This window comes from Nematolebias whitei, chromosome 2 (assembly GCF_014905685.2).
Source record: "Nematolebias whitei isolate Nwh7 chromosome 2, NemWhi1, whole genome shotgun sequence".
Taxonomy (NCBI): domain Eukaryota; kingdom Metazoa; phylum Chordata; class Actinopteri; order Cyprinodontiformes; family Rivulidae; genus Nematolebias; species Nematolebias whitei.
Genome location: NC_056499.1, coordinates 38326879 through 38337258, shown reverse-complemented (window position 1 = coordinate 38337258; position 10380 = coordinate 38326879). Strand labels below are relative to the sequence as shown.

Genomic DNA, 10380 nt, shown 5'->3' with positions numbered 1-10380 from the left:
GGGGGGGGGGGGGGGGGGGGGCACGGGTGTCTTGTAAATGATCAGCAGAACCGCAGAGAGAAAGCTGCGGATTCACTCAAAATACGCGCCGTGTAAACGGCCCCTTAGTTCAACAGGTCTCCTACCAAGCCCTACTTCAGCTCCGAATGTGACTGATTGGAGAAGACAACAAAAGAATCTGCGCAAAAGCTTAAAAATTCACACATTAAAATGAATGTGATGCATTGGATCTGTAGTTCATGACAATGGGGTTCTTGCTCCCCCACTTCAGAGCCAAAGATGATCAAATGAATCAAATTTTTATTTTGATAAAATCCTGTGCAATATTAAATGTTGCATTCATTTACGATAAACTGAATACTTTAAACTAACACTCATTGAGATAACATTGTGAAGTAATGGGGAAAAAAGATAAATGGAGACGCACCTTTGCTATAATCTTGGGCAATGGGTATACAAATAAATGACTTTTAGTGTTAATATTGTTTAATACAATAGTTAAAGTAGCAAAAGAAGCAAATCAAACTAAGACTGTCAATACGCACTCCCACGGAGGCTAATTTTTTGGCTCAACACCAGCTTAACTTTCCACACGTTGACTACTTCAACATATTGTTTGTACAAATGCTGCAAAATCCTTTACCATCCTGACCGTGGACGGGCTGCAGCAGTGCTCTAAATTCCTTGTTTTCCAGCTACTTTAGCTGGAGTTTGCATCAACCTAGTTTCGTTCTGCTACTGAGGTTTTACTTTTTCCACCTCCAACGCATGCATGATCTTCTGACAACTGACCGGCCAGAAACAATTATTAAACTGGTTCCACATGTTACTCTAATGTAACACTAACATATCATCCCGATGAGCGAGTCTGGCTGAAAGCTTTCCAAAATCACCATCTTGTTTTTATTGAAAAAAAAAAAAGTCTAAATATCTTATGTCACTGAAATTCTAATTTATTGCCTTTTTTTTTTTTTTTTTTGCCATTTAAGGCCTTAAATATAACTAAACCCTTTAAAGGACTTGATGCTTCTAAATGCTCTGTGGAAACCCTGTTATATAAGTTTCAGCTAATAATTTTACATTTCTGATTGTTAATATTAGGTATGGGAATTCCAAGCAAAATAACCTAGTTGAAAAATCAGTGACAAGGTTTCTATTTTTCTAATATTACCTCATCCTACATCTCCACACACAGAAAAACATTGTAAGAAATAAATATATAAAATAAGTGTGCTATCTACGCTTTTTCCAAGACAGGGTTTATTTCACCCATTACTTAACCATTACAAATTACAATAGCTTTGAAACTGTAAACATAACAACTGCTTATGTCAGTAAACAATACATTAAACAAAACAAAGCAATTCCACTTGAGCACGTCTGTACAAAAAAGTTCTGAACGTCAGAAAAGGCAGTACTGACAAGCAATCATTTATAGTGTCAAACTGGTTGAAAACAACAAAGTCCATGCTCAATAATCCAGGTATACAATCCAACATCTTTCAGTCAGGTCATCTGGACAGTTTCTTTTTTTCGTTTCAGCACAAAAAAAGAAACTGTCCAGACGACCTGACAGAAAGATGTTGAAATAATTTATAGTGTTCATCTGAACACGAACTGACCTTAGCAACCTTTAACAATGAGGACTAAAACAGAATTTGGGACTGTTACAAGTTGTGTGTAAAAACTGCCAAATTCATATTATATAGTTTAATGGGACACTTCTGCCAGTTAAAGGCACATGAAGGTTGGGAACTAATCTCCAACCGCATTGTCACCTGATCACAGAGACCATCTGTCATCACTAAAACACATCACTGTGCTGCAGTGATTGCTTGCGTTTATATACATCGACTGTTTAGGCACTAGACTGCAGATCAGCAGTGTAACAGCGGCAGGTTGACTTCCAGATGAATCACACAAAGGCAGTAAAAAGCCTTGGTGCCAGCGTTAAAATGTTCCGTGCGAGACGCTAATCTCTAAAAAAAAAATGGCCATTTCAAATTGTTTGTTAATACCACTGTAAAACCTAAGCTGCTTTGTCTTAATGACTGACTTCAATAAACCAAAACATTACAAAACTTTCTCTTTCAACCATTGTATTAATATATTTGTAATACTCCCATTTGTTTATTTTTCTTACGCATCATTTTAGTCATGTACAGTTTTTTCTATTACACATAAGCTCAAAAAAGCCTAAGCTTCACTTTTTTTGTGTACCGTTCCATTTTAATAAACGTGAGAACAACCTCAACACCATAAGCTGCCGTTTACAGCGCAAAAGCAAGTCAACTTGCTTGGTCAAGCAGTATATACTTAAAACTGGACAAATTACATCCTCCTATATACTATAATGAAAAAATATGGCCTACTTTGAAGCAGAAGCTAAAAGCAAAGCAATAAAAGCAGGTATTAAAACTGGAAACAACCAGTATTACAGAAGTGCAACTGCTTCTGATGTTAAATGTACTAGAAAGGTTCATAGGGCACCCCCCCCAAAAAAAAATCAATGGATACACTAGCAAAAAAGTTGTATTGATTTTTAGCATCAACAAAAGATCAAATTTTGTCAGTTCAACCCATTTCATAGCCATTTGTCTTAAATGTGGTACTGTGCAGCTTAAACTACAAGATTTACTAGACTTTTTTAAAGTAATTTAGTTAAATTAATCTATTGGTTAATCCAACAACATACATCAAGACAAATAAGACACGTCACCCTTTTTCAGAAAGCCCCATCAAGACATGTTTGACCAGGAGGAGCCACCATTTTGTGGGAATTAAAGTTTCATTACACAAAGCTTCATGTAAAAACAATCACCTCCAGAGTAGTTCACACTGGGTCTTACAGTTGTGCTAGTTGCAGAAAGGAAACACGTGTGCAGAAAGTGACAAGGCTTTACAAAACGTTTCATTTTCTGTTTGTCTTTCAGGCCATTCCATTGAGGACCCCCTGGGGGCCACGGTACCCACCTTGGGGAACACACACACTTCCCCGATGGAATCCGCTCCTCCAGCGGTAACACCATGTTCCCAAACACGTCAAGAAGCATGATCAGTGCAGGCAGACGTGTGTTGTTTTACTGCTAATAAATGTTATTATCCCCGAGGGGAAGGCTGATTGTAACGTCCCTCCAGCTAAACAAATGCAGTTAGCCAAGCTTCAATGGGCTCTAGCTCAAATGCTACATGGTTTCGCCGGAGCTGAAGCGAGAGAAGAAGCGAGAGAAAAGGCAGGGAAATGGAGCTAGCTTCGGTTCGTGTGATGAGCTAATGTGAGTGTAACCTTAGGTATCTGGCACAGTAAAACAATGAGCTCAGAGTGCAGTCAGTCAACCTTGGCTAGCAGCTTGCTGCTGCATGCTGTGCTGGCTAAACGCACACAAGGCTAACGTTGCACACAAGGCTAACGTTAATGCTAACGAGTGTAGCACCGTTAACAATGACAGCAAATGGTAAAAAACACGGACAAACTTACCGACTTAACTGGACAATTCTATTCCAACCCGTCGTCTGTCCATGGTGGCGTGTGCTCCACAAAAATAACAAAATAATAAAAAAAAAAATTAAAAAGAGAAGCAAGTCAGCGCAACGCGGCTAAATTATAATAAAAACCTGTTTAAAAAAAAAAAAAAAAAAAATCTGAAGCGAGACTAGAAACCAGTGGCAGCGCACTCCCCCAGACACCCAACACAAGAGAGGAGGGGAGGCCAGCGACTCACTGGACTTCTGCCATCACACTTCGAGGCACCGTCCACAGCGAACACAGACGAGTCCCAAAACGCATGTTTATCGCCGCGGTCTCGAGCCCGAACCGAGTCCGCTCGCCTTCCGCGACCTCCTCGCAATTAAATCCACAGGGAACTGCTTCCCATCCAGGTTAATTCCTTCCGTGTTCGCCGATTTCTGGACCGAATACCGTGCTGGTTCCTTCGTGTGGAAACTGATACAATGTAGTCAGGCAGCAGCAGCCGGAGCGGTAAGGAAAACCAGGAGTGGAGTCTTCCTCCCGGACCGAACCGTGACACTCTGCCAGAGAGAGGAAAAGGTGGAACTGGAGTTACTTCACCGCCTGGACTGAGCACCGCTTTTAACAATTCAATCAGCTTATTTATATAGCGCCAAATCACCATACCATACCAATTTATTTATATAGCACTTAAAACAGCAACAAGGCCAACCAAAGTGCTGTACAAAAGAACCAAACATGCACAACAAAAGTCGTCTCAGGGCACTGAACAGAAACATCCACATATATAAAGTCAGTTAATAACGTTATTTATCTGAGGAGCCAACAGATTGCTTTGAGTTTTCACTTCATTGCAGACTCCCACCAGATTCAGAGAGATTTATTTGTCATTCGCATCACATGTGGTACATGTGGTGGAACGAGATTATGTACACAACGTCCCAGTTACATCCAACAATAAAATGTAAAAGAAAATTAGTAATAAGATCTGACATATGAACTAAGAAAAACATCAGCTAAATAATACACTAAGCACTAGTAGCATAAAAACAATTTGTCGAACAGCAGCACGAACATGAGTCTGTGTGAGCAGATGAGCACGCATGAACACATCAACATGAAACAGATCAGCAGCAACATGAAACAGATCAGCAGCAACATGAAACAGATCAGCAGCAACATGATCTGATTTTTCACAGTGATTATTCTGGTTAGAGATTCATGAGTCTAACAGCCTCAGGGTAGAAGCTGTTCCTCAGTCTAGTGGTTCTACACTTAATGCTCCTCAACCTCCTTCCTGAGGGGAGTGGGGCAAAAAGTGTGTGCTGGGTGAGTGGGGTCCTTCATGATGCAGGTGGCCCTCTTCCTGCATCTGGAGGTGTAGATGTCTGTGGTGGTGGGGAGACTGACTCCAACAGACTTCTGTGCAGCCTTCACCACTCTCTGCAAAGCTTTTCTTTCTGCAGCTGTGCAGCCTCCATGCCACAAGTTGATGCTGGAGCACAGGATGCTCTCCACTGCACACCTGTAGAAGGAGGTGAGGACTGAGCTTCCCAGACCAGCTCGTCTCAGTCGCTTGAGGAAGTAGCGAGCACAGAGGCAGCAGTGGAAAGGAAAAACTCTCCCATGAGGAAGAAACCTCCAGCAGAACCAGGCTCAGGAAAAGCAAACATCTGCTTCGACTGGCTGGGTTTGAAAGGACAGGAAGGAGAAAACGAAAACACAATGGCAGGTCCAGGATGGAGGCCATCAGTTTTTCTCTAGGAGGAGAGACAAAAAGATGAAATCATGAAAGAATAATTACAAATACAAAGTATTAATTTGATGAAATTAGGTCAATTTGTTCTCCAGTAGTCTTGGGTTATAGCAGCAAAGAATTAGGAATAGGTCAGGAAACCAAGCCAACTAACTATAGGATTTATCAAAAAGGAAAGTCTTAACACCAGTATTAAAACTGGACAATGTGTCAGCCTCATGGAAAGAAATTTGACGTTGGTTCCACAAGAGAGGAGCCTGATAACTGAAAGATCTTCCTCCCATTCTGCTTTTGGAAACTCTAGGAACTGGTAAGCATGCAATCTGAGAGCAAAGTGCTCTGTTAGGAAAATATGGAATAGTTACTAATGTGCATGCTCAAAGTCAGTATTTTGCGATGCATTGTTGTCTAGATACATTCATGTCTACTTCCAGTTTGTTGAAATATGTTTGATGTAAACAGTGTGCTAGGTGGTCATTCACACAGCTGGCAGCACTGCACGTTGGGGATATTTTGCTATCACAACGTAAAATACCAATAAAATTAATTTATGAATACATTTGTATATAAAGCAGGTGTTAAAAAAACAAAAGACTAGAGTTGAATACTGACCTTGAATGCTGGACATAGCTAAGATTTTATTTGGGGCATGGTGCATTATTTTACACATGCGCATAATTGTAAAAATGTAAATTAGATGGCCTTCCAGTCATCTGGGTAGCTGGTGAACAGAACCAGGGTCTCAACCCTCCAATCTATTTCAGTGTTTATGCTGTGACATTAAGGTCAGAGATCTATGATCCAGCTAGGAAAACTTTGACTTTACTTCTTTTGTTCCAGTGAAATGCTTCCTGGTAATAATTCTTACAGCTCTTTTCTGTAAACAAAAATAGGATTTATAATTGTTATACTGTACACACTTTCCCCCAAACATCAATATAACAGATTAAGTGTGGAACAATGATTGCGTTATACAACATATACAGAGCTTTATCATTTAATAACTCTCTTACTTTGTACATTACTGCAATAGATTTAAATATTTTTATTCTTACAGAATGTATGTGATGTTTCCATGTCAGCTTTTCATCAACGATAACACCCAAAAACTTCACCTCACTAACTCTACAAATCTCAACACCCTCAATTCTAAATGAAACATCGACAGTTCTCTTTCTATTACTGAATACCATACAGTTAGTTTTATCTAAGTTTAATGATAATTTATTAAGTTTAAACCAAGTTTGTATTTTTCCAAATTCTGTCTGCATCAACTCCAACACAATATGTTACCCAAACAAAACAAACAAACAAAAAAAAAGTGTTATCATCTGCAGATAAAACACCTTTGAGGATCCTGGCACATTTACCAAGTCATTCACATATAAAATAAATAACTTTGGTCCAAGTACAGAACCTTGAGGAACGCCACATATGATATTACAGAGGTCAGATCTTACATCATTTATTTGTACAAACTGTTTCCTATCTTTCAAATAGCTAGATATCCACTGTAGTGCTAGTCCTCTAATGCCATATTTATTCAATTTTTCAGGGAGAATAATGTGGTCAATAGTATCGAATGTTTAGTGTATAGCTTAGATCCTTATATACAGTTTCTTTTTATACTTTATATTTTTGCTATTTTTGGGTAACTGGGACCTTGAGTTCATAATTTGGGGCGGCTGTGGCTGTGTGCAGTCGTCCTCCAATGCAAGAGCTGGGAGTTCGATTCCACCAGCAGTCACATGCTGAAGTGTCCCTGGGCAAGACACTGAACCCCTCATTGCCTCCGATGTGCGTCCCATTGGTGTATGAATGTGATGAAGCACTGATTATTTTTTGTACAAATATAGTAGTGCTGGGTACATGAGGGCACAGATTGTAGTGTAAAGCACTTTGAGTATCTTGATAAGACAGAACAGCGCTATAAATGCAGTCCATTTACCATTTATAATTTCATTCCACCTCATGTACCACATGTGATGCAAATGACAATAAAGATACTTGAACTTGAATTTTAAGTATCTGTTCATTACACTTTTATGTATAAACCATAACCATCAGTCTTTTTAATTCAAATTAGATATAAATGTCATCACTTAAAACTATAGATTTACTTTGCCCCTAGTTTAAGTCATTTAAAATCTATGGTAGTATCGGCCATGTCTGTCAGATTCTAACATTATTTCACTTGTTCTACAGAATATACCACATACATCAAAGCTATTAAAATCAATGTTATCATGTACCTGGTATCTCTGTATAGCTCTAATTCCAGCAAAGAAAACCTGTTGTTGTTTCTTAAGTGGTTTTATATACCGGTATAATAAAAAAAAGGCCAGGTGATGGCAAACCTTTTTATTTAGCTCAGATGGTGCTGTCAGTTTTGTTTTGTTGAGAAAGTTCAACAGCTCAACAGTGACAAAAACCTATTGACTCCATGCCGCGATGGGTTGGTCATCCATGGTGATAAAATCACTCACCTGTTCTGTAATCCTTTTGTGCTGTATCACTGTTTCGTGGCAACTTGTCTCTTCGGTTTAGAGTTTCCTCTAAAGCAGTGGTTCCCAACCCTGGTCCCTGAGGAACACCGTTCTGCATGTTTCAGTTGTTTCCTGCTCCAACACGCCTGATTCAGTAATTTAATTACTTCCTCAAGTTCTCAAGTTAATCCATTCAAATCAGGTGAGTCAAATCAGGGAAACAAGTAAAACATGCAGGACGGTGTTCCTCAAGGACCAGGGTTGGGAACCACTGTAAAGTGTGTTGCTTAGCCGTGTTAGCTTTAGCTGGGAGAACTTGGTGTACTCTGCCAAGTGTTTGGATTTGGTGTTGAATTTCATTTAGCATTTTTAAAATACTTATAGGCATATAGGCACATTACAGCCCTGTTTTATGACACAGCTGCTATATTGCAGTGTGGCTTTATAGTTTGGTTCCCAAGCTGTTGTTTGGTCTACTGATGTGAACAATGATTGACAAGACATTTGTGTTTTAGTATGAATGCTTTATGTTTTTGTATGCAGAATTTTCTGAGAAATGGTCTAATAGTTTATCAAAATGCTGAAGAGCTTGAGTCGATTGCCACAACAGAAGTTTGTCACAACACGGATCAAATCGCTGGTCAGACTGTAGAAAAAACCCAGACATTTTACATGAATGAAACAGTTGAGAAACTCACATATGACGTGTTATTAGAAAGTGGCAACCCTGAAAGAGTATTACAGACACTTCATGATGCATGAAATAAGATTTCCTTTGAAAAAGAGGAAGTACAACAAAGTCTGTTGACCACACAAAGGGAATTGTATTTTGCATTGTATTCTTAAAACAAACCAGGCATGCTACCTGTACGACAGGCTGTCTTCTAATTTGACTGAAGTGAATATCTTACCAAACACCCAAGGGGCGATTTCTCAGAGAGCAACGAGTCATAAAAAAACTCAATTCAAACAATAAGACCCTTCCAGATATGTCACAGTTCTAACTCTCGCAGCTCGACAGATAACCTTTCATGTTTACCAGCTTCAAACGCTGCAAGAAGCTTTAAGTCGTTGTCTCGCTCAGTGCTGGTTTCCCTGGCAACAAGATCATGATAATGTTGCCTTTGACATGACAGAAGGAATCATCTCGCTAACAAACAGAGACAACAGGCACAGGGAGGGCTCGGGGAGAGGAGGGTGGGGGGGGTTGCTGAATTAATGGACTCATTTTCACACAGGGGGAAAAGCAGCGGCGGCGGCGGCTACTCACCATCCTCCATCTTCCTCTATTGCCTCCAATGCATTCCTGCTGGCAGGCACTCTCTTGCTTTCCCAAGGGAACAGGCAGCCTCCACTGGAAAGCTAAATAACAGTCAGTGGCCAGTGGGGACTGGCAGGGACAGAAATCTGATGATGGCTGCCCTTCAAGGCTGCGGCTCCAAACCAGGCATGAGCGTCACACCATCTAAAACCTGAAATGAACAAGCCGTGTGGACGCCATGTGTTTTCCATCAGTGAAAAAAAAGGGCTAATCAGCCAGTCATGTGGAATCACAGAGGGCTTGGCTCAATTCATGTGATCATCTTCCATTACGCTATAAAAGAAACTGTAAAACCTTGAAGCCCATTTCAGACAGACCTAATCTTTAGTTCTGTAGAAAATGGGTCGAGTGACACTCTCTTTGCACATTTATAAATGACAGAAACCGTGTCCTTTCCTTGACTGACAGACTACTGAAATGATTTCAGGCATGAGTTAACATTTGTCTTCTCATTTGCTCACCACCATTCGTTCTAAGAGAAATACTCTGACACAATGTTTGAAATTTAAAGGACATTGCACAATGTTTTTTTTTGTGTGTGTGTAATCTGACTGAATAAACCCTGCATGTTTTCAGAAAATGAGTAACATGTTAGCAGTCTAGTTAGCTGAGAAACAAAAGGACATGATGTAATACTGTGGGTAGGATCTCACTGGCATGAGACTGTAGGCGACAAGGTAAAGACACAAAATGCAAGAAAATATCCAAATTTTCACTTGACATCACACTGAATTGGTATGTTTTCACAAACCCCATTTGAGTTTGACATCAAATTTGCCCAAAGTTAACATATTGACAAAAAACAAAGTTTTAATACTCTTGAATCATAGAAACTAAATTCATAAGGGTTCCAGATGATAACTCTGAGAGAAAACTTGTCTTGCAAGTTTTTCATATGCATTTCAATGTGCATAATTCCAGCAACACAAGGGCAAAAACCCTGTGCTCCTGAAGAAATGTCAAAAACCTCCACAAACGTTTTAGAGTTTTGGGACATTTCAGTAAGTTCTTCAGGACTGCCATTTGCACTGTCTCCAGCATTTGCCTCCCAGTGAGATAGAAGCTTACACCTCAAAGTTCATGCTCAATAATCAACGTAGAGAATCCATCAAAGTTCAGTCAGGTCATTTGGACGGTTTCTTTTTTTTTTAGATGTTTCGTCCTTCATCCAAAGGACTTCATCAGTCCGAGGAGCCCCAATAAACTCAGTCCCACAAGCATCACACCCATATAGTGGATCAACCAGTTTGCTGCTGACAACCAAAACCAGCTGATCACATGCTCAAGAAGGACCATCAGCCTAACAATGGTCCTTCTTGAGCATGTGATCAGCTGGTTTTGGTTGTCA

The 10380-nt window shown here is 39.8% G+C and overlaps 2 protein-coding genes across 3 annotated transcripts in view; both read right to left on the bottom strand.

Annotated features, from left to right (window-relative positions):
- Nucleotides 1-3814, bottom strand: part of LOC119424066 (zinc finger protein 609) — a 114991-nt gene extending 111177 nt beyond the window's left edge. For both annotated transcript variants that reach the window (XM_037691540.1, XM_037691546.1), the window contains exon 1: nt 3479-3814. The gene's annotated coding sequence lies outside the window, so the exon portion shown is untranslated. The remainder of the gene's footprint in view (nt 1-3478) is intronic.
- LOC119424126 (GRAM domain-containing protein 2A-like) overlaps nt 1-10380 on the bottom strand; it is a 975280-nt gene that overhangs the window by 171055 nt on the left and 793845 nt on the right. The window lies entirely within an intron of this gene.